General features: G+C 33.5%; 1 protein-coding gene across 1 annotated transcript in view; it reads left to right on the forward strand.

Moving 5' to 3' along the window:
- The first annotated feature begins 8,488 nt into the window (after positions 1–8,488).
- Positions 8,489–24,713, forward strand: part of LOC119837880 (alpha-2Db adrenergic receptor-like) — a 277,024-nt gene continuing 260,799 nt past the window's right edge. The window contains exon 1 of the mRNA XM_038363664.1: positions 8,489–8,634. The gene's annotated coding sequence lies outside the window, so the exon portion shown is untranslated. The remainder of the gene's footprint in view (positions 8,635–24,713) is intronic.

A 24,713-nucleotide genomic window follows, 5' to 3' on the forward strand; every position in this document is an offset into this window, starting at 1 on the left:
AATTAAACTAACACTGCATCAAAGCGGCTCATCTTGATATTATGTCGCATAATAAAATACTTCGTCAAATAACGTATACGCAGTATATCGTAAATAGCTTTTCGATTGCCGGATTCGCTTGAGTTGAAATGAGGTAAAAATACAAGGAATATCGCTGGATCCCAACAGTAATGCAGTCTTTCATCGGTAGGAGAATTTTCAATAAGAGAGATGGTTTTATATTTATCTTATATATAAACATATATACTCGTAGCTAGAAATCTAGTTATATAGAAGATATATACGATACGTGATATAGCTAGATAGTTCCTAGATTTTATGACAAAATAAAAAAAGCAGAAATCCTACTATTAACGCGAAAACAGCTTATCATAACTGTATGACTTTGATACGGAGAAAGATTATAGTCTGGATTAGTACGTGGGCTACTTTTGGGTACCTCACGAGTGACGCCGGGTACAGCTAGTGTTATTATAAAACAGAAACACGTTAGAAAAGGGTAAGGCTAAATTTTTCAATGATTTTGTTAAGGCATTAGGAAGGTACATGTGGAGAGAAAAATGGTACAACGGATGAAGTCGGGGAGAACCACTAGTCGTATATATTGCAAACATCTTGATACAGTCGTACAAAGAACATAATTATCACTTTCCCGATAAAAATGTAAATATGCTAATTGTTTTTGACCGCAACTTTCAAAAGTTATGTTGCCGGTTCTGAGTGGTAGAGAGAAACTTGTTTGTTTGTTAGTTCCGAACTACCGTCTTACGTTATTTAAGTCGACACAAAGGAATAATTCATAAACACGAATCAAGATTTATATAAGCCCGTATCTTGGCTTCAAACATCCTGAATATTTAAAGTATTCTAGAAATATTGGTAGCTATTTAGCTTACCTAACGATGTGGTTAGGGTTTCGGACATTAAGTCGATGATTCCGAAATAGGCGAAAGGAAAAATTGCTGCACACTAAATGTTGTCCACATTTCGATCGCGTGGTTAAGATGCATTTTCATGGTAAAAATTTATCCTCTATTTTATCACCTTGGGGGTAGATACATCGTTGTGGGAATCTAGATGCCTAGAACCAGTAGTTTAGGTTGTGCGTTGATAGATCAGTCAATTACCTTTATGTTTTATATATTACTAGTTTTTGTCCGCGGCTTCGCATGCGTTAAATGGGAGTAGTTTTATATATGTTACTATACATATAAACCTACCTCTTGAATCACTCTAGCTATTAAACCTCATCAAAATCCGTTCTGGAGTTTTAAAGATCGTACATTCATACACACACATAGGGACAATCAAAGAAATCAGCTTTGCTTTATACTTTTTAGTGAAGGTAATCAACAGCCATTCACCATCCATCCATCCAATAATGAAAAGAAAACATACTGTAAAACATACATAATCGATTTGTTAAAGAGCTCAAGCCCTAGTAATAAGGCCCGTTTCTCCTACAGTGAACAAATATGGGATGATGGCGTGGCATTGTGCCTGTCATAATCATGATTACAGTTATCGCTAGCAAATATGTTAATTAGAAAACTAATTAAATACGAAACTGTTAAAAATCAACCGCTATGCTGCTAATTCAGCAATATGACTTCTTTTTCATCGACTGTCACCTGTTTTTCATTATATTTTCTGCTATGGAATGTGAATTTGACAATGCTGCACTAAAAAATGCGAAAGCGTAAGGCTTCATATTACAAATGTGAGAGTTCGTTTGCTTGTCTTCCTTTCATGTCGCGATGGAGACGATTTCCTTAAAAGATTTCATCATCTTTTCAGAGTGTTCGTTCATTAATTTACAGTGTTAAAATGGATTGTTATAAACGTCAATTCTTACGGTTATAATATCCTACTAATATCTTAAATGCGAAAGTTGTGAGTATGTGTATGTTCGTTACTCTTTCAATCAAACTACTAATCCAATTCTCAATAAAACTACTATCCTGATCCAATGGCAATGAAATTTGGTACGTAGATAGCTGGATAACTTGAATAACACATAGGCAAGCTTTTATCCCGATATTCCTACGGGATACGGACTCACGCGGGTGAAACCGCGGGGTGCAGCATGTGTATATTGTGACTGTATATGAGTACTACTCATATACAGTCACAATATACTAAATTCGTTATGATTCTGCTAATGGATTCATGAAAGGCTAGAGGAGGCTAGAGAGTGGACATACGCTGCTTTATTCAGCAGTGGAACATCTCATGCCCACGGGAATTTCCTTTGACTATGACTATGAGAGCGAAGCCGCGGGTAGCTGGTAGAAGTATATACTGATTCAAGAGTCTTGAAGAGCTTAATTCTATAATATAATTATAGTGATATGATCAATATATGATCATACAATAAACATCAAGCGCAGAATATATAGATCGTAGAAAAAGGTCAAGTTCTATGACCCTAGTGGGGTATGGGATTTTTTTCTTTATTGACAAGTGGGTGATCTCAGCTTTCTGAGTTCTGGCTGATTTTTTTTTAACAAGTTTTTTTTTAAGTTAGCACCGGGAATCGAACCCAGGATCTCCTGGGTTTCCTCTCACCAGGTTCCTGACGAATCAAACAAGGAGGCGGACACGTGTTTAAAATACCTGAATAATATTAGCAGCTCAAATCTTATTTCCTAAAACAAATTTCAACACACTAGAAACACACACGATTAACCCAGATATTATACATACAAACACATATCAACATCTCCCATTACGCCCCTTTCAACAACCAACTAGGTGAATAGTTTAACGTTTTGGCAAGCGTCATTTGAATGCGAGAGCTTATTAATTTTTTCCGTCTTATACCAGCTATATTGGCGAAACAGCACGATAACGGGGACTACGCATAAAGTTTTTTGTTCAATATTTTACGCCAAGCCAAAAAAGTTTGTGAAATACGTGCTCTATGAAAACAATCTCTGCTACGCTTTTGTAGGGACAGCAAAAAAGAATATAATAGCTACTCATGTATGTTGCAACGATCCCTTTGTGGGATAGGTTTTTAATTGTGTTGTTGTAAAAAGAACAATGTCATGTGTGTGTCGAGCACGTTTCGATACGAATTGGGCCAGCTCGCATCGGGGAAGTACCACACTCTATCAGAAAACCGGCGTCAAATAGTAGCATAATATTTTGTTGCGTACGGTGAGTGGGGGAGCCGGAGGCCCGATTCCTTTTCCTCACCTTTTACATATTGTCCGAGGCTCCTTTTCAATCCTTTCATTTTCCCTAAATACCAATGTTGACGAAAGGAATCGTTTCTAAGCGATTTGGCTGCGAATTTGTTTCCTACTAACGAACTAACCTTTGTATTTTTGTATATATATGTGTATAACATGCCTTATCATCATACTCAATATAATGATAAGGCATAATATACACAATATCCGCATTACCTACGTACAGAACCTTTATTTTTCCATGTAATTTAATCCACAAATGTTCCGTAAACGGTTAAGTTCCTTTAAGCTAATTTCAATAGAGTTTATCTATAGTGAATGGGGAAACTTTCGAAGAATTTTGCTCGATTGATTAATTTATACTCTTTTTTCATTTCAATTAATATTCATGCGATTTATACCAACACTAGACGCTCGTCCCGGCTTCACCCGGATATCAATATTCCGGTTTTAACTCAAGGGAGCATTTAATCGGAGTAAAAAGTATCCTATCACCCAGTAAGCTTATATGTCTGCATACCAAGTAACATTAAAATCCGTTCATTAGTTTTAGCGTGATTGATAGACAAACATCCAAACAAAGAAACATTCACATTTGTAATATTATTGTGACACATAAAAATAAATAAATATAAAACGGAAACTATTCAATCGCTCTAATTTCGAATAAAAAAAACAAAATGAGATTTTGTAGTATCATAAGATAGAAATTACATGTATACTTTGTAGTAGAAAACACTTTATCCATTTATATTATTTCTGTTTTATTAATGAAGAGAAAAGAGTCATTTAATTACTTCAATAGTAAACTATCATTGTTTTTGCCGACCCTACTTGTTTTCGCCTCATAAGTTTGACGGATGTTTATTTTATATTATTTATGTCAGCAAAAACATACTCATAACACTTTTAAACCAGTCTAACCCATTTTAAGTTTTTCAAAGCACATCTGTACTTTTAAGCTTTTTCATTGCTTATTTTCTCGTTTGGAAATTAAAATCTCTATATATATTAAATTCTCGTGTCACAATGTTAGTTACCATATTCCTCCCAAACTGGACCGATTCTGATGAAATTTTGTGTACATCGGGTAGGTCTGAGAATCAATCATGTATTTTTCATACCACTAAATGATAAGAGTAAGGCAGAACAGCGTTTGCCGGGTCAGCTATCAACTAAAATGTTATATGAAGATTGAAGAAAAAGAAATACAGCTGTAATATAAATTAAATTAATAATATTTATATATTAAAAAGCAAATAGTACAACAACATGTTTCTAATTACATTTATAAATAATTTATTTAATTCATAAACAATCCCACTAAATCCAATGAAATACCGACATATATTTTCAGACTTAATTTCTACAACTTCTAAAAATACCCATAGGTATTTTGCATACATATATAAATAAAAATGAATCACCATATGTGTTGCTAAGCGTAAAACACGAGAACGGCTCCACCGATTCGGCTGAATTTTTTTCACGTTTTTCGTTTTTGTTAAGCTATAAGGAGGGTTCTTATGGGGAGAAAAAACGTACCACGGGTGAAGGCGGGCGGACCGGTAGTTAATTGTAATATTTTTAATATGCGAGCTTATTAACGGATTCTTGACAGTGGCAATACACGTTTAATATTATATTGTCGGATATTTTTGATAACTTTTGTTTTTGTTATATAATAAGTATGATATTAGAGAGTTATGCCACAATATAGGCAAGAGTTAATTGAGTAGTTAAGATGACAATTAATTGTAGAATAAACCAGTGGCGTAGCTACGGGGACAGGGGCCCTGGTGCATAGGGAAAGAATCGGGCCCTCTTTCCGCCTTCCTCCCCTCTTTCAAAGCACCAGGGCCCCCTGAGCTCTGGGGCCCTGGTGCACTGCACCACCTGGCCCTATGATAGCTACGCCACTGGAATAAACACACATACACATTGTATAAATTAAATAAAAATGTTGAATACTATCTACTGCATTTTGTACTGTCGGCGATGGATTAAATATTTACCATAGAGTTCAGTATTCAATAAGCCAAGTCGTTTCATTTGATACCTATATTAGGCGAATTGTAAAAAATATCTAATCTAACAGATTAGGGTTGTTTCGGCAGAGGAACAATCTAAACAGATTTCCAAACTGAAACACAAGCTCAAACATTTATTCATACAACTATACTTTAGAATTGCTTTTGAATAATCATATAATCATAATATAATAAATAATTATACCACTACTTCGTCGGTTCAAGAGCTACCAGTTTCCCAAACAGACACACACACACAGACACAGACCCACACAGAAACATCCTATTTTTGCGTCGGGAATTACAAAACTATAATACTGCAGAACGAATTTTATAAAAGAACTTTTAAGTTAAATCGAGAAATACCCGCTCAAATAATCCAAAATACAACAGAGGAAATAGTAAAAGTTGATGCTATGACGAACACAGCTATCTCTGTATAACGGCCATGCTATAATAGAGACTGCGCTCGCTCTAAAGAAAAATCAGATTAGAAACACGAAAGTAAAATTGAATTTTGAATCAGTTTAAAAATAGACTTGTTGGGATATATTTAGGCAAAAATCTAAATATTGCACGACGCCTATAGTTAGCAGAAACATAATCTTGTTTAAAGATTATCTGATTTACGATTATACCATATTAAATTACTAGCCGCTCGGCCTGGCTCCGCTCGGGTTATAAATATACAAAATAATATATAGCTAATAACATAACCTCCTACTAACTCAACAATTCATCATTCTCATTATAATATAACAGCATTAATTATTATATCTCTACCATGTAATAATGAAGGCTGTTAAATTTTTACATTATTCAAACAAATAAAATGGATGTTTTTTGGGTTATAAAAGTTATTAAGGAACATGTTCGAAAGAAGTGAAAAAATTTGTCAATGAAAATTGGCCTTGTGTTGTTCTATTTGGGGTTTCTATGGAAAATCAGTAAGAGCAGTTACTTTAAGTCGTAAGTACTTACTGGAGCTACTCGTATTTAGAAACTAGTTTCCCGCTAAATATGATTATGATTTAACAAACAACAAAGTCTCGGGCTTCAACAAGCTTATAAATAAACAAACTATAATATTTCATAAAAGAAACCTTAGAGCCATAATTTTGTAAAAACTCGTAGCATCACGTCGCCTTTGATTATGCAAAGTATAATATATTATCGTAGCTATGTGCTACGGAGTAATGGAACAGGTTCTCTTGACACGATCGGCTACGACAACTTTGTAGAGCCAACGTAGCCGCATCTGCTACGCGACAGCGACCCTCGCTCTACAATGGCTACGACGTATTTGTAGAGTCATTTTTGAAATTGAGTAAATAAATTTACAGGTTTAGATTTTTATTAGGTAGAGAAAATTTGTTATATATTTGTTTTGGTACGGAAATTTATGTAAACTTTGGATTTTTTTATATTTTTTATATTGTGTTAGTATTCGCTAACTATATTTTATTTAATGCTGATGAAACTACCGTGCACACGTAATCTTAACCCAAATCGACGATTGAATAAGTTATGATTAAAACCGCATGAATTAGATTTTAATTTTTAAATTAACAGCTAGATTTCACAATTTTATGGATGAAAAGAAACATTCATAAATTTATTGAAATATCAATTAGCGGATTGTGAGTAATTATTATAGCATCCTGCGTATTTAGAACTTCAGATAAAATTATATAACGATGAAGAATGAGTTATATTCATTAGAATAAAACAACCAATTCCACAGAATCCATTAATTATTTATATGTTTGTTGTAGTGTAGTATTATCTGTCACACAAAAAGCTGCTGCAGTATATTTAGGCTGAAAGTTCGTATGCAAATAGATTCAGGAACAACATGTACGCTCTTTTGTTGCACTGCGTAAACCAGGTCCATCTAAATTCTAAACTAATATATGGGACACAGCTGTTTGCGTATGTATGTTTGTAATGTTTTCACATAAAAACTGAGGGATCGATTTAAATTCATTCAGCGTTGCGCTATGTTTTAATATAACGGGTGGAGCCGGGACGAGCGGCTTGTGTTATATGATGCGAGAAGATATTATGTCATGTCATCATGTTACCCTCGCTGTAGAGTATTAAAAATTCGGGATAAATAACATAAAATATAACCATGTTTAAAATCCGCTAAGATGTCTTCAATTTCCTAATTAAGTCAAATGAAATTCAAAAAAATAACATTTAGATCACGTACATGAAACGTTGAAAAAAATTTTTGAAATCGGTCTATCACTTCCGGAGATTAGCCAGTTCAAACAAACAAACTCTTCAGCTTTATATTATTATAGATTAGATAAGTAATATATATAGATTACATTAGAGGATAAAGTCTAACCCATCGACGGACTTTCTAAAGTTATTTAGCATAGTTCAGTTTCAAGTTTGTTTCTATGCAACGAATGTAAAAACTTTCTTTCTATACTATCAATTTATACTAATGTTTAATATAAATTTATATTTGTGTGATCGTTTTATAAAATATTACCAAAACTAAAGCATAGCTAATAGATCATTAGCTACAAAAAATAAAAACAACATATGCAGCGTGCAAGCTTAATTCGTCATGTCGATTGGCGGTAAGTTTTCGTCGCCGAGAAGGGGGTGGGGAGGGGAGGGTCCACGCAGGCGCCTTTTCCCGCCATTTTCTCGGGAGCGTGTTGCTTGATGCGAAAATCTCCTGAATTCTTTGGAAATTGGGAGGCAAATACATGGGGACTTTTGTTTTAAATATTATTGTTTGCTGATTTTATTGTGCAAAGTGTTGCAATATATTTTATTTATTATATTCACTGTGCGCCACGTAGTTTCTTGATGTTTAATATTTTTTTTTAATAAATAATAACTGCTTTATCATATAATGTATTGGAAGCAAAGAAAAAGGAAGAAAAGAAAATATAACAGTAACTCTCTGCAGCATTTAAATTGCTTATTATAATATTTCATAAGGTTTCATTTCTTTTTTGATATACATTATTAGCTTTATGGTTTAATTAATATTTATTACGAAAATTAATACTTCCCCAATAACTCACAGTAAAAAACCAGATCATATTGTGTTTACCACAAAGTTCCATCAGCTTCGTAGCAGTATATCTCCAGTCGATCTGGCGGAACACAAAGCATATTAAGTCTCCGTTTTCCCCAGATATGGCAAATTTTCTCAGGGCAGGGTGTTCCCGGTTTTGCGAGAGCAACTTGAACGACGTCCCGTTGCCGAGCCAGTATCACTTGTGCCGCGGCCCGAGATGCGCGGCACACGCGCGCGCCGATCTATCGTCATTTAAAATATTCAGAATAAAATCACATAATACATCGTGATATTAAGTGAATATGTTTGTGGTGATATTCAGTGTCAATGTGTGCTTTGTGGTCGAGTGAGGAAAATCGTGAGTATTTATTTAACTCTCGTTAGATTTGCGATTTGTGAATTTTTGCAGTTTTGCCGAAACGGTTATAAATAACGTGGTTATTTGGGTTCGTTTGATTTGAGAATAGCAAACCAGGGCTCGTAGGTAGTTCAATGGTACAGAGATTTAAGGGACCCATATAACCTCTGTCCGCAGACGTTAAATAAACAGACTTATTATAACTCTATTTGAATCGACGTTCGTTTCGGGGCTTAGGATGGGTAAATGAATTTTTATTATACTCTAAAAGGGTTGAGCGATAATTGCTAGATGTGTGTTTTATTATGAATAAATGGCCGAAGTAAGAGTTGATCTCTTTCATGTATAATAAAAGTTAATACAAGAAGAATGTATTTATCCGATAGTTTTACAATACACAATCATTTCAAATAAAAATGAAAAAGTCAATGAATTTTATAAAACCTTTTTAATATTTTATATTATAATAGTATTTAAAAAAAAATTAGTATATGTATTTTCTAGTGCGTTGCGGATTATATGTTGACTGTTTCTAGTTTTGAAGCTCTGTTTTTAAATGGCCTAATGTTAAAGGTTTTTTTAACATTGTTCGACTTTTTAAAAATATTATATTCCAGCCAGAATTTTAAGTCAGTCCTTTGTCCTTTATACTAAGATAAGTTACGTAGAAAACGTTGAATTACAATGAAGCTTTTTTCTTTTTTTGTAACAGTAAAAATTATACAGAATAAATTTACTGAAAATGGAATAAGTTTTGTAATATTTATATAAAATTTGTATGATGTATATATAATATTTTTATATGTATGTAATTGTAACTAGTAGTGGTGTAAAAACTTCAAGATGGTTTAAGGATAACTTCTTATAATTATGTTGAAAAAGAATATGGTACTAAAAAGTATCTCTATACTTAACTCATATATTTATTGTTTCCAAAATACTTTTTTTACAAACTACAATTCTTAATCAATGAAACTATTGTCTGTAGAATCCTTGAATAATTCACAACTAATCTAAAAAAATAAAATAAAATGTAGCTTAAACATATTCAAACGAGTCCAAAAAGAGGTTATCAATTTCTTGTGTTTGTTACCTCGCAACTTTGTTCTGATAAACCCTATTTTTATGATTTTTTATTTATTTGCCTCCCATGTGGTTGCATTTAAATTTGGTCTCATTCTGACAGTTTGAAGGCGGTGCAGTTTTTTTTTTTAATTTATTAAATCCCATCGCCCAAATTAACAAACCTTGCATTTTCTATTCATAAGAAACATTTTTCTAATACAACAATTCGTATTGATAATTTAAAAAAGTATTTACCACGCCTAATTCTTTAGTTATGGGATTCGAACCCGCAATCATGAGTCCTGTCACAATCAGTTCAGTTATTCATTTTAATCTTAAAATGGTTGCTGCTCTCCTGACGGGGAGTCCCACTATTACTGTTTTTACGTTCTATTTTAGATGTAAAAGGTGTCTATGTCTAATGCATTCGGCATCAAATTCTTTTGTTCCCTTTCTCGAGCGAAGCCGGGACAAGCAGATCTTAATAGCAACTTATAAATAACTCCAGTATACCGACAATGTAACTCGCTTACAAAGCAATTGATTAGTTCTTGTTGGATTCAGATACAAACATTTTATGTTTACAAATTAATTTTTTTTTTTTTTTTTTAAGGCATGATAATAATTCTATTAATGTACAAAACTTTTAGGAAGTTTCATGTGCATCTTTCTAGTCTTTCTTGTGTACAAGTTGTGACTTTCTCTCGTTACTCGTAACCGTTTCGCTCATGTCTTCATTTTTATTAATATATTATTATTTATAGTGGGGAAATCTTGCATAGATATCCACGGCCTCCGGGGAAGAGGTCGTGGCTTATGTCGGATTCCTACCGACTAAAACCCCACTGTGTTCCGTCGAGCTGCGTAAGTGAAGGGGCCACGGGTTCTTGTTAGAAACTCACGTCCACATATTGTTTTATTGCCGATAGTCTTTCTCAATAAATGGACTATTCAACTCAAAAGTAATTTTCCAATTTGATCCCGCAATTCCTGAGACAAGCGCGTTCAAACAAACAAACTCTTCAGTTTGATATTATTTTATATTTGTTTAGATAGTACTAGTGTTATGTGAAACAATATAATGTACTTATTTAAAAAAGAAGAATACGTCTGTCTTAAAAATGTCATTTCAGGCAGAATTAATATTCAAATAATTATTTTCTAAAAAAAATGTCACCGACGTCCGTGGGAGGTACCACTCCAGATTCTTAAATGGGGCCAAATGCCACTTGCTTATCAAACACACAAAAAAATCACGCCATTCGTTTGAAAACCCCCCAAAATACATACAGAATAGAAATCCTTCCTTCATGTGAAAGTCTGTTAAAAACATATATAAATTGCTATTAGAAAGAAACAAAGAATGTTTATTTAACACCACATAATATTAAAATAAAAAATAAAAATAATATAAAATAAAAAAGTGAACTTATAACTAATCGGCGTGGAGAAAAAGCGGTATTAAAATGATGGAATAAAACAAATAATTAATAAGGCAAATAGCAGGACTGAAACTTTCTTGCTCGAATGTTTCTTTCAAAGCAGTAAACTAAAGAGGCAAAGTGCAGTGACTTTTGAAGTGGGAAGTTATAAATTGAATAACAATACACAAGTCGGTCAAACCGTTTATTACAATAGTTTATGGTGTGTCATGATTTAACGGTTTTAAAACTTGATTTATTCATTGTGTCTTGATATGTCTATATTTGAGACCGCAATCTGGGTTTGGAAAAAAGTGTATTAGATAAATCGAGTTTTATACCCGTCAAACACTTATCTGTGTGTCGATTGTATTATTAAAACTATATTATAAAAATGTGGAATTTAGGGGAAATTTTTAATTTTTCGAACTATTATAGGCAGTGGAAACGCGTATGGAATTATGTATGGAAAATAATTTAACAAGTGAAGCCGCAAAACTTACTAGTAATAGTGTGAATATTTTATATATGGGAGACGAGTACGCTTCGATAAAAAGAGTCGACATTTATAGAGGCGTAACAGCATATAATTGGAGCGAAACCGGGTTACCAAACGAGTCATCTATACAAATAATGATAAACATCTCACCTCGTTATATCCATCAAACATATCATTCATGTGACACTATGGTGACCTTTCAGAACGCATTAAATTTATATTACACGGCCGTCGAAACATTGATTAGCTGGAGTTAAATCAATCACACCAATTTACCTGAAATAGACGTCGATAATTATAACTAAATCGGACGATCAATCTTTCGAATTAAAATATCATGCATGCAATAAATGCTTGCTTCTAAATGACTACATAGCATTAAACAGTCTTATTTTTCTTCTATATTAAATGGCAACTCCCGATTCCACTGAGGACGGGTTCTGCTAGTGTCACGTTTTGTACAGATATTCAGAGGTTTTTATTATCGTGTTATTATGAGCCTGTATTAAGCATACTCTGTGCTAAAGAAAATCACGGGTGCGATGTACTGCTTTCAATTGACGATCTGACATGGAACTGTATAACCTGATAAAAATAAATACCAGTTATAGACAACACAGAACGTCACAAAAGTTTAACAAAAAAATATAATGAGGTAAAACGGGGAATTAGTCAAAATTTAAACAAAGTCGCTTTCCCTATTTGCCCTATGTATGCTTAAATCTTTAAAAGTACGCAACGGATTTTGATGGTATTTTTTTATAGATACAATGATTCAAGAGGAAGGTTTATATGTACATTAACATCTATCTACATCAAATTTAACGCGTGCGAAGCCGAGGGCAAAAGCTAGTATAGGTATATGATTATTTTATGAGGAATTAATTATTGATATTTTTATGTCGCTGTAAGGTTGTAAAAACTGTTAGATTATAATCGAACTGGCGAGACTGAAAACTGTCGAATTATCCGTAACATTGGCTTGTAGTTTAAGGCATTATTTATGGCTTGACTATACTATAGAGGCGAATATAGAAGTTATATATTATGGCGAGAGTTCACTTTTCTCAAACGCCCGTCAGGTGCAGGCTCCTATTTCTGTGTAGTTTTTAAATAAATCTAATCTTACATAACCTGTATAGAATGCCCTATTCACAAACATTCATTTTACAACTCAAACATTCATTTTATCAACTATCTTATAGAAACACTTTTGAATCATAACACAGTTTAACATTTACCACCGTTTCCGAAAACATAACTAATCGATTTCACATATTGAACTTGACTAAATCGATAATTATGCAAGAGATTTTTGAGTTTGAGTTAAGTGAGTTGACAATATTCATTCAGGATGAGAAAATTGAAAGGGCTTCCTTCATAATAGAATATGTAATTAAATGAATTAGTCTTTAAAAATGAAAATATGTTGTTTGCAAAAATAATTAGTCCATGAGATAAACACATCTATAGTCGTTAAAAATCTCAACCTCTCTCTAGTTCATAAATCCACATTTCGTGGTGCACGCGAGTGAAGCTGCGGGCGGAAAAGCTGGTCCACGTCTATCTGTATGTTTTTGGGTGAGAGAGTATCAAACATACATATATTTAACATTACTATTTAAAAACAATATGAATTTATATCGTGAAACTATTTGAGATAAAACTTTTTCCCATATCGTAACCGAATTAATCACACATTATCTGAAATTTCATTAAATTATTATTTCTAACGGTATTTAGCCCTATCTATGTAGAAAATCTAGACAGACGTATGCCGGACCCTGAACAAGCCTTCAAATTTAACCCTTAAAAGCTAAGCGAAATAAAATGGCGCGAAATACGAGACCGTTTATTTAGACTTTAGAACATGCAGATCCCACGTTCGCCATGGTAAATAAAACTAAATACTCATTGAAATAAAAGCCAATATTGCTTTTCCGAATAGACACATTACACATGTATCTACAGTACACGGCGGGAATTAGCTGTTCGCACTTCCAATTTCAATGTGCAAATATTCGCGCCGACTTCAGAACTCAAATATTTAAGGATTGTCAATAATGACTGGATGTTTTGTAATGAATGTTTCTTGTTTTTACATGATTACGGGCGAAACGGAGCTTAATGCCTGTAATGTTATAAGCCTGTTCATCTGATGATATGTTTCAAGCTACGAAATGTGTTATGATAATTTGATAAATGGAGTCTCATTAAAAAAATTATAAAAATTTTTATTATGAAACTTTACCTTACATTGACATTGCATATGTGGCTTGAATTCTTGAACAAAGGAACTTAAAACTATGGACACTAATTGCTGTCACTAACATTGGAGTCTAATTGTTGTAGATGGGAGTTGTACACTTCGGAATTTTCAAAGTTATTATCGTAATTGTACATTACACACAAACACACCGACGTTTTTTATTCACGTTAACTCTTAAAACGTACATATTTATACATAATTTATTTCAACATTAAAAAAACTGTAGTGTTTAGCACAAAAAACACAAGCTTTCAATAAATATCGTAAAATATTAAATTCTAATCAAATTCTGGTCTCAAACCATCTCTGTACCAAATTTCATGTGAAAAGTTTCAGTGGTTAAGTTGTGAAGAAGTGACAGACATACACAATTACTTTTTTATATCAGAGTGGGCAACTCAGCTGGTGGATCACCTGATGGTAAGCGATTACCATTGAACGTCCATAAACATTGGCAGAGGCAGTGCCTATGAGAATGTTGCTAGATTTTCGTACATATATAGCCTATAGCCTTCCTCAATAAATGAGCTATCTAACACTGAAAGAATTTTTCAAATCGGCCCAGTAGTTTCTGAGATTAGTGCGTTCAAACAAACAAACTCTTCAGCTTTATAATATATAGTATAGATTAGCAGGGATGTTTATTTTCCAAAAAATATGCTTATAAACGGGTTAAATGAGGCACATTGGAGTCTAAACAAAGGTTTATTTAGCATACAAATATAAATAATTCCTCTTAAATACTTTACGAGTTCTTAGCGGGAAGTTCTGTTTTCAATATAAATACAGATAAATCATTTTCTTATGTAATTCCTCGCAAATATTAAGACTTAAAACAGATTTACGGTTGAACAATCGTTATAATAATATCATATTATAAAGTTGAAGGGGTTTTTGTTTGAACGCTGTTATCTCAGTAAATGCTGGTTCGATTTGGAAAAATCTGTCAGTTTTAGATAGTCTATTTATGGAGGAAGGCTATAGTTCTATATTATATCATGCTACATGGGTAAAACTACAGATCATAGCTAGTTATTAGCAGTATTGTGTGTTTGAGTTGTACGTTAAATCTACTTATACTGACATATAGGTAGGGTTTTGGAAAAGGACTGATCTTTTTCGGAAGATTCAAGAACATTAAATAAGTATTATAAATTTTCAACACTTAGTGACTAATTGGCCCTATTTCTAGATATTATAGACACCTCGGGCGTTCAAGCTGCACTTAGTTCAATATCACTGATCTACCCATCCAAACACTGTCCATAACTACGTTACTTAACCTACTAACCCGAACGACAGACACCTTGAGGGAATTCCTCGTCTTGCAATTATTTATTGACGTTTTCTCTCAAAAACTCGATTAAATGTTGAAGTTTGAGAGAAAATTAAGCGAGAAATATTATGGCGTATGTCAATTTAATCGAAAGACAACAAGCAACTCTATTTATAAACACGTACGGTAGCTTATCAGTTGAATTTTGTGTCTCATTTAAATTCTATATAATACACATTTTTGGATCTTATGCATTCATATAATTAGTTACAGATAATCTGCCAATGTTGAGTGCGATCAAGGATTAGGATGGGATTATGGCATAGTAGATGGGTTAGGGATATCCTTAAGCCTTTTATCCCCTTTTATGCCATGAAACCTTATAGCAGTGATATCTAAATCTTTAAAACCTCTACGAATTAATCTCGTATTAAATTCAGTGGTTGCTTCATTAGGCTTAAGGTTAGATTTAAAATAACATAAATTTGTTTTATTAAAACTTTCAATTGTAACCCATGTTTTATGTTTGTTTACTACGATTATAAAGCGAATCTTCTCGAAGAATTATTGTGTATAAAAAAAGTATATTAAAAAAATAAAACTTCATTTATGATTGATTCTCTTTATTTGTTAAAAAGATGGAAAATAAACACACACAAATTGGCATGCACATATTGGACGCACAGCATCACGCTAATTATAATTTTGTGTTAAATTATACAGAATTTATGAAATGCAAAGCAAGAAAATTTTACAATAAGCCAAGTGTACAGCTCTGTCTTAAAAGAACCTATATTATATAAAGAACAGATAAGAATTTTATTATAAAGTTCACATACACATTGAATAACAATTTTTGCTGCATAAACTAGTCCTTGGTGCGGTTTCGTACACAAATCTATTGGTTTATTTTGGCTATGGCTATATATATCAATCATCAAACAGTCAGTCCCTTATAAAACAGTGAAATATAAAGATAATTTTATACGTATTTTTACAAAAATACATTATTTTGTATATTTATTATATAGATAATTTGTAGATCTCTATAAATAAATGAGCAAATTGTTTTAAACGCCATAGGAATGATTTATATCAAGCTACATTGAAGTATTCTTCACCATTCCACATTGATACGTAGAACAGTGAAATGCACAAACAAAGGTACCTACGGTAGCGCTGCGAAAGTTTCAAATTCAAATGAACTCGCAACTCCTCAGTGGAAACAAACGCGGACAGATGTGTGTGGTCCCTCGTTACTGAACAAAGAGTCGGCGCGAACGCAACAAAGTTGGTGCGCCGCTTTCTATGGTTACAATGGGTGATTTTATTGCTTTCGAAGAAAACGTGCTGTATGCAGGAATATATAAGGTGTTAAAGTGTGATAGCTAAGGAAAAATTCGTATTTTTTTTTGTATCCCCAAAAGCGTTAAATGAATTCGGAATTTCTGGCTGAAAACAATTGCGGCTGATGTGTAAAGTCCCCCGTTACCAGATACGGGATAAAATTTGTATTATTACTTTCGATGAAACTATATGTTATAAGGTATTATTTCTAGCCATTAGGAGCCTAAAATTTTATAAATTATTTAATATTTTAATATATAAGTAAAAACTGTTTAATGTATGTAAATAAATACTCCACATATAGTTATTTTTACCTTTTATGTTAAAGAATATAGAAACATCACAAAAGCACCATGAATAACAAAACAAAATTATAAAAAGTAAGTCAAGCGTGTACCTCGGTGTACTTTTTTCTTGTCATCTCTGTCAAAGGGAGGGAAGATAAATTTTAATTCAATTACGGGACTCTTCAAACCAACGCGGATAAATGTATCGAGCCGAAGCGGCCAGATGTGTCGAGTCCCTGACAACGTCGGTTCGTAAGTGCAAATTACAGGAGAACCTGGAAGGAGTAGTAATTCTATCCTAGAATTCCTAGGTAGTAGGTACCCACAATAACTTTGTTAGGTCTTTGTGGGAATACTATTCGGAACTACTCAAATGGGAATGTAATATTGAACGGAATTATTGGAAACTAACAAATAGCTAAGTGTGTGTATAATTAGGTTTTGCGTCGATCATTTAGAATCCCTTTAGTGTTTCAATTGGTTAATAAATAAAGAAGCGATTGTTTCTTGACTGTTATATTGAAATAATATATTAAGTGTATTTATTTATAGAATGTTTAAATAATAGACACGAAATTGTCGCCGCTCTGATATTTTATAATTATTAATGTTACTCGTTCATGGTCCCGCAGGACAAGCACTGCCTAATGCGGGATCCAATGAATTCACATTCGTATATTAACTCTTAACTTTAAGAACCTTGGACACGTGCGTATTACTTGTGATTTGTGTCTATCTTAAAGTAATAAAGATTTTTTAGTTATTTTTTTTAATAATCGCTTTTTACTAAATGTATATGGATGTATATCCGTATCCTTTTCGGAAGGAAAGGGTAAGCTTCACAGTCCTGTCGTCAATCCTTTATTTATTCCTTTACTTTTGAAATCGGTAACCGATTTGTAGACGCGAAAGGTCTGCAAACAATCTTATTACACCTCTGTAAATGTAAATCCCTGGAACGGCCGGAGCAATTTTGATGAATGATCGGAAGATAACGTCTTCCGTCTATTATATACTATTTTTATTGTTAGATAATACCCCAACATATTAGTCCAGTTAATAAAAGATTTTTTATGAATGTTTAAGAAAATCCTGAATATTCCATACCAATATATTTACTTTTAAATTAATAGTTAACTTGTAAAATTCTACCTCTGCAAGCAAGAAAAACGAATACTCGTAACAAAACACGGTCGACAAATTTAAATCCTGCCTTAAATTTCCCTCCTTAACCATGACCTGCAAATTCTTTTTTTAAAAGGGGAACTTTAAATAATTCTAAATTTAAAACCTCCGTCTACCTAAAAATTCTTTCTTCGAAGCAACGGCTTGCTAATTCTTTTTTCAAACGCTTCGCTATTCTGTTTTTAAAATTGCGACTTGGTAATTCTTTTTTCAAAAGCTGAGTGATGAATGCTCTTTTTGTAATGCAGATGTCTCCTTTCAAATTATGAAATCTTTATCACTGCAGTAGAAATAAATAGTGGTTTGTTTTTATCAACTATCTATATATTTTGCAATGTATTAAATAGTCTCATTGTGAATAAGTTTTTATATACGTATTGTATATAAGCACATTTAAGATATTGAGTAAACGGAACGCATTTATAAATTACACAGCTTCCTTAATTATATCGAAGTAAGGTGAACTTCTTCAGGAGGCTGTAATTATTTATCGTTATCGTGTCGTACCCGGATACGTCCTGTATCGTCTCCGGTTATCACGACGTTTCGGTCTCTAGACATACCTTTCGCATTTTTTATTGTTAGATACGTTTTTTGGAGGGATTTTTCTTATCTTTGGTCTCTCATAAAAAAATTAGCTTTTTTTTAATAATTGTACATAAAATTTGAATTTAAGTGCCAATTCACGTAATTGTCATATAATTATTACTAACTAGCACGTGAATTCGTCTGTGTCTAAATTAAACTAGAAAATATAACTCCACATCTCACCCCATTTCTGTCGGTAATTTCTCTATATTGGTAAAGTTGTTTCGAAGATTATTAGGACTAACAACCATTTAAATATTGCCTTTGTGCCATTATTATGGCGTAATAAACAGATAAATGTATTTTTTTTTTGTTTTATCTGTTTGAAAAGTTAGTTATCTTTCTCAAAAACACTGTTTATTTTTTCCACTAGATTGCGTTGAATGGCTTGAATGAAATGAATATTTATTATGCGTTTCTTAATAGAAACTTACCAATAGTATCGATCTAATTTAATCGAGTTCTATTCGATTCGAAATAAGGTAGCGTATAATAGTTCTGAGGTTCAGAATTAAATTGAACTCGATCGAAAATTTAGATAACCATTCCAGCTGGATACAAAACTGGAATTGGTTACAAAGTATGAATTCAAGATTGAGGTCGAATCAAAACCGTAAACGAATTGAAATAAAATCAAGTTCAAATCAATTTCGATGGTAAGGCTCCTGAACCTTTTATACCTTTGGTGCTAATTGTTCTATGTTTTATCAAGTACTTAAAGAATAGTTGTAATTCGGATTAGCAGAGTAGTGGTGGTTCAGTGATGAAGACTTCGGACTTGCAAATCTATAAGTTGGGGTTAGAGACCGGGATAGCGTGCGGGAAATAAATTGATTTTTCAATTTATCTGCACGTGTGGATAACGTCACCACTGCTCGAAACGGTGAAGGAAAACATCTTTAGTAAACCGGCATGTCTGAAACTGTGACATCTGCCAGCCCACACTTGGCCAGCGTGGTGGATTATGGCCTAAACCCTCATAGAAGGCCTGTGTCACAGCAGTGGGAACATATATGGCCTGATGATGACATAATGATGAATTCGAATACAATATTACAAATGTGAAAGTTTGTCCGTCAATCACGCTGAAACTACCGAACCGATTTTGTTGAAAATTGGTATACCCTTGTAGCTGTACAAAGTTGACTTAGGCGATAAAATACTTTTCCCGATTAAATACTCCCTTGGGATAAATCAGGAATCTTGATAACCGGGCGCAGCCGGGGCGAGCGTCTAGCAGTCGAATAAATTAGTGTTTTCGAATACAACTTTTTATCTGTTCGTTGAGTTTTGAAAGCATCGAAACAGTAATAAAAGAAAGCTTATCAACGGTAAATTAGAATCGCATTAAAACCATTCGCGTGTCATTAACGAATTATCTATGTTATGGTTCGAAGTGAAAGTTTTTATTTTTATTTCAGGGGATTTCGTAAAATAAACTACTGATATTGGGGTTGTTTGACTTTATATTGGCGCTGTGGAGTTGATTTATTATTTGATAATCAATCACAATATACCTAATGGTTTAATGGTTAGAGATTTTATTTGGGAGATCATGTGTTCAATCAAGGTTGGAGTTATGAACTTGTTACATATAAATAAACTAGCTGCACCCGGCAAACGCTGTTCTGCCTTACTCTTATCATTTAGGGGTATGAAAAATAGATGTTGGCCGATTCTCATAGATACCAGACAAGCACAAAAAATTTCATCAAAATCGGTCAAGCCGTTTCGGAGGAGTATGGCAAATAAAACAGTGACACGAGAATTTTATATATTAGATTATGGAAGAAATCTGAGTTTTGAAACTTTGTTATTACTATAGTACTATTCATCATGAAAGTTATGAAATATATATACGAAACACACCTCTAATATGCTTAAATAAACCGTTAAAGTGTAATGAAGTGGGCAGTGACAAATTATCAAAATTTAACCATTTTTTGTGGACCAACGTTAACTTTGACCCTTGTAACACCCAACTTGTTAAAGGTTAGGATATGTGATCGATTTTAGTGATGTGCGAACGCTTTAACGATATTTAGGGATGATTTTACACCTAAAGGACTATCTTTACAAAGATTATAAAGCTAAAGAGTTTGTTCGTTTGTTTGGACGCCCTAATCTCAGGAAATACTGGTCTTATTTGAAAAATTCTTTCAGTGTTAGATAGCCTATTTATTGCGGAAGGCTATACATATACCACGGGCGAAGCCGGGGCGGACCGCTAGTTATACAAAAAAATTGTTATTTTGCCTCTAAAATGTTACAACTCTAGTATACATTTTTGAAATGACTGTTCGATACGATATTGATTAATAAAAACGATAATTGAAAACTAAACCATTTTTCATTTATTCTTCATTGTACCGAGTTAAGTAAAATAGAATGACGAAAGTTTGATACAAAAGACTGTTATAAAATTGGGGGCCTTATGGCTATAATGAGCCACACGCATTGAACAGTTAGTGTATAGTAACATTTGATTTGATGATTGATTATTTGATTTGGGGTATGGAAGCAAAATTAATGTGTAATAGGTTATTGTGGTTACTTTATTTGATATTAAAGTAATATGCTTTATATCAGCCTAGTTTATTGTTGAATATGAAGTGAATGTACACAATAAAATGAATATAAATGATATCAAAAGAACTACGTTGTTTCTATTGGGGGAATATTCTTAATTAATTATATGTATTTCATCTCAATAATTTATAATTTATAAACAAAATTGTCATTAAATAAATATAAAAAAATGAGTCAAATGCGAGTTGGACTCGCGACACTAAGGGTTCGGTAGAAATAAATTCAAACACCTGTAATGTAATCTGCCATTCAATTTATAACCCTGCGAACAGTTGCTTAACCTCGATTTGTTAATATTTGTGATAGCGGCCACAGAAATACATAATCTATGAAAATTCCAACTGTCTAACTATTATAGATAATAAATACATCGACAGCACACATCACTAGCTGTGTACGTTACACAACGGTAGCGTATAGCAAGTACTTTGTCCCAATTACCTGTAATAACTTTGATGTTTCAACTTAGGTAATAACACATAACACTAATATTCCATAATTTACTCAGTTTTCGTGTGTTTTCTTGTGTTTGATGTTTTCGTGTTTTCGCCAATTATTAACTCGGTTGTTTAAACAACACATAATATTTTTTCTGGAATAGTCGTTTTTCTAGAAAAATATTTACCAGTGACCTTCACCAATACTCGAGTTGGCGGTTGCCCTCCAAATCCTAAAATGGGAGTATATAGCAAAAATGTTCTAGCAAACACAAAAAGAATCACGTTAATTGCTTGAAAATCCAAGGAGCTGTCAAGTAGCAAACCATAACAAAAAAGTCAAGAGGTTTAAGAACCTCCTTCATGTCAATTTCTGTCAAAGAACCTAGGGATCTAGAAAAATAAGAAATAGAATAGAACATATAATAAAATAGAATATAGATAGAAAGGGTGAAGAGCAAACGATGTAAAAAAATTAAGAAGAGAGGAAAGTAACTTTTGTGGGAGTCGAGCACGCTTCGGCACGAATTGGGCCAGCTCGCACCGTTGAAGTACCCCACAGAAAACCGGCGTGAAATAATAACATGCTATTGTGTTTCGTACGGTGAGTGGGGGAGCTGGAGGCCCATTTCCTTTTCCTTTCCCTTCCTGGTCCATTCCTTCTTTCCAATCATATATTCTTATCCCATGTCTCTTATAAGCGGGCAGCGTATTCGCAGAGGTCTGAGCCTCTGCGAATGTCCATGGGCGGCGATAATCGCTTACCATCAGGCGAACCACCAGCTCAGTTGCCCGCTATGACATTAAAAAGAAGTTAAAATAAACAGAGACAAGTAGAGTGTAGCAATAAATGTAAATACTCTGCTTAAAAATATCTACCTATATTTAAAAAACATAATCAAACCTTTCCACTTTCGCCACAACCAGGTAGTGTAGACATAATACATAAAAATGGCCCAAGGGGAGGATATAACCCCATGGCCCACCCCCTTGATCCGCTCTTGCTGTGTGGATGTCCGACATAATTCGAGACAAAAAAAGTGTATTTTTTGTTTTTATCTCACATCATCCGGGGCGTGACTGTAATAAATATTTTCATACTTGCTAGTTTCACCGGTCACCCATCAACACACTCACCGCGCCAGCTGTCGTTTAACCTGTAAAACGTATACCCTTAATTGGCACTAAACGCTCCAAGAACACTAAGGGAGCAAGGAAAATCGTCTTAAGTTCAGAAATCCCTGTGGATAGAATAAAGTGAGAATATTGAAGTATTTCCGAACGGTTTAACTTATTTACAAGTTTATGAATTCCTGCGTAATAACTAATAAATGCATGTCCAATGAATGTGGCATGTTCAAGAATCAAAAGTTCGACGACATCTGCCAACCCGCACTTGGCCAGCGTGGTGGATTATGGCCTGAACCCTCATAGGAGGCCTGTGACCCAGCAGTGGGAGCGTGTATGGGCTGATGATGATGATGATGAACTAATAAATATACGGCGTACGCGTAATGAATTATTTTATTGGTAATTAATTAATATTCATATTAATATATAAAATTCGTGAAGAATTTTTATGTCTTGGAAGCTAGATTGCAGTTATATCCTTACTTAGGTCTTAAACTATAATTGTTTCACTAAATTATGGTGCGAAAGTTACTGTATCTGTCCCTTAACGAATAAACCTCTCAACCGATTTAGATGAAATTATGTACAAAGATAGTTTAAGACCGAAGAAGGTGCGTAGGATATTTTATCCCGGAAATCGCAAGAAAATAGTAAAGCGGGAATGTGGCAAAAATCTCTGTCTATTTTTTTAATTGAATACGCATGAAGCCGCGGACCACAGATCTTCGGAAATCGCGCAGCCGCCCCGCGTGCAGTGTGGCCGCGCGCGCGTCCTTCCGAAGATCTGTGCCGCGGACGGAAAGTTAGTAATTTTATGAAAAACTTTATAAGACGCATTCTCTTCGGAATATAGAATTTGTGAAAGCACTTGTTGTTATGTTTTTGCATTGGTGTGGGTTATTTTATTGTCATAGTTTGTTATAAACAAAACATTTTTAAAAAACTTCCTTTCAATCTAGCAATATTTAATAAAAACAAAGGCACGCTTGTGTTGTATACCTTTTCATTAATGTGTGAGTGTTATGATTTGAACAAAGCACCGGGCTATATTTTTTAAACGTGTTTATCTAAGTGTGAGCGTTTATTTTCCTGTGAAAAAAATTTGTAACGAAGTTCCATTTTTGAAAATCATTCGACTGCATATTTCATCCGCCATATTGACGACAGCGTGTATGTGGGTATTAAAATTATTCTAAATTTTGCAACATTGTAAAAACGTCCAGTTCCAAATTATTTGAAAATTTATGGTTCATCATTCAATTGTTTTACATGACTATATGTGTGTATGTCTGTGGTTTATGAAAGTGTGAGTGTTCCATTTTCAAAGACGTTTAATTTACATTGTCCGCCTTGTGCGTGTGTGCGTTATGCGTATTTATGTGTATATCCGTTGAAAAAATATGAAACGGACATATTGAAAAATGTCCGTTAAAATCCACCGGTTATATTTTTCAACGTCCACACAGTGAACTGTAGTCATTAGTAAAGATGTGGCGGTATCTCATGCACTTAGTCTAATCCAGATTTATTTGGCCCACGGTCATCCATTTTGACCGGGTGTAAGGGTTTTAGCCACTGGATGGGATTGGCTAATGCGATAAATGGCTATGTAACCGCTTGAAATGTTGGGTCATATGTTTTGAGAGTTGATTTTATTGTAGCACTTTGGTTGATTATATTTTATTATTTGGTGGTAGAAGCTTCTAGAGAATTTTAATGTGATGTCGCTCACTTTGTTCCGACTGCTCTTAAGTACGTTGTAGACAACGATTTGTCTTATTTAGATTAGTCATATAAATATATGACAGGTATTTATCATGGGATTTAACCAAGTTATTAAGAGTGTTTGTTTTATTCTAGTGTATGTGTTGCAAATTAAACGTATTTTTAATTACATTATCAGATTAAAGACCTCAAACGTGACATGCGACCGAACGGAGAAGAGGGAGTGAGAACAGTGTTGTCCTATTATATAAGATTACAAG

This window comes from Zerene cesonia, chromosome 29, assembly GCF_012273895.1.
Source record: "Zerene cesonia ecotype Mississippi chromosome 29, Zerene_cesonia_1.1, whole genome shotgun sequence".
In the NCBI taxonomy this organism is placed as follows: domain Eukaryota; kingdom Metazoa; phylum Arthropoda; class Insecta; order Lepidoptera; family Pieridae; genus Zerene; species Zerene cesonia.